The sequence below is a fragment of the Mandrillus leucophaeus genome, unplaced genomic scaffold (genome assembly GCF_000951045.1).
Source record: "Mandrillus leucophaeus isolate KB7577 unplaced genomic scaffold, Mleu.le_1.0 Scaffold124, whole genome shotgun sequence".
Lineage (NCBI taxonomy): Eukaryota > Metazoa > Chordata > Mammalia > Primates > Cercopithecidae > Mandrillus > Mandrillus leucophaeus.
The window spans coordinates 1,184,196-1,185,071 of record NW_012100765.1 but is presented as its reverse complement, the minus strand read 5'-3'; positions in this window follow the sequence as shown (position 1 = coordinate 1,185,071).

The window sequence follows — 876 nt, the reverse complement described above, 5'->3', positions numbered from 1 at the left end:
GAAGTCCGGGTCAGGAACAATGGTAATTGTGGGAGACTGAACAAAGAGTGAGTATAGCTGAAGGAGCCAGGGAGCAGAAAGTATATGCGTCAGGTGGGAGGAAGAAAATAGATTTTGGAAGTTATGAGAACTGTAGAGAGTGAGTTCAGCATAGTTTGTGATTTTTAGGGCCTGTAAAAGTATTAGGGTGGTGGCAGCCACTGCACGGAGACATGATGGCCAGTCTAAAACACTAAGGTCAAGTTGTTTGGACAAAAAGGCTGCAGGGCGCAGTCCCAGCTCTTGTGTAAGAATTCTAACCACACAACCCTGCACTTCGGCTGTGTGCAATGAAAAATATTGGGATGAGTTAGGCAGAGCTAACTAGTGTGGGAGCAGCTTTTAGGGCTGTTTTTAAGGAATGGAAAGAGGAGTGGGGAAAGGATTTAGGATCTATGGGGTCAGTTAGGTTTATCTAGAATAGAATAATGGGTTGTGGAGGGAGGTATTGAGGATAGGAGAGTATATATGGCGTTGGCACCACGGGGTGGACAGGCAAGACAATTAGGTTGATAAGGTGCAGATCCTGACCTAACCTGTAAGGCTTGTCTGGTTTTTGGACAGGTAAAATGGGGGAATTGTAAGGAGAGTTTATAGGTTTTAAAAGGCCATGCTGTAACAGGCGAGTGATAACAGGCTTTAATCCTTTAAAGTGTGCTATGGAATGGGATATTGGCATTGAGCAGGGTAAGGGTGATTAGGTTTTAATGGGATGGTGAGGGGTGCATCATCCATTGCCAAGGAGGGAGTAAAGGTATCCTATACTTGTGGATTAAGGTGGGGAGATACAAGGAGAGGATGTGCAGGAGGCTTTGAACTGGGAGAAAAGGTAGCAAT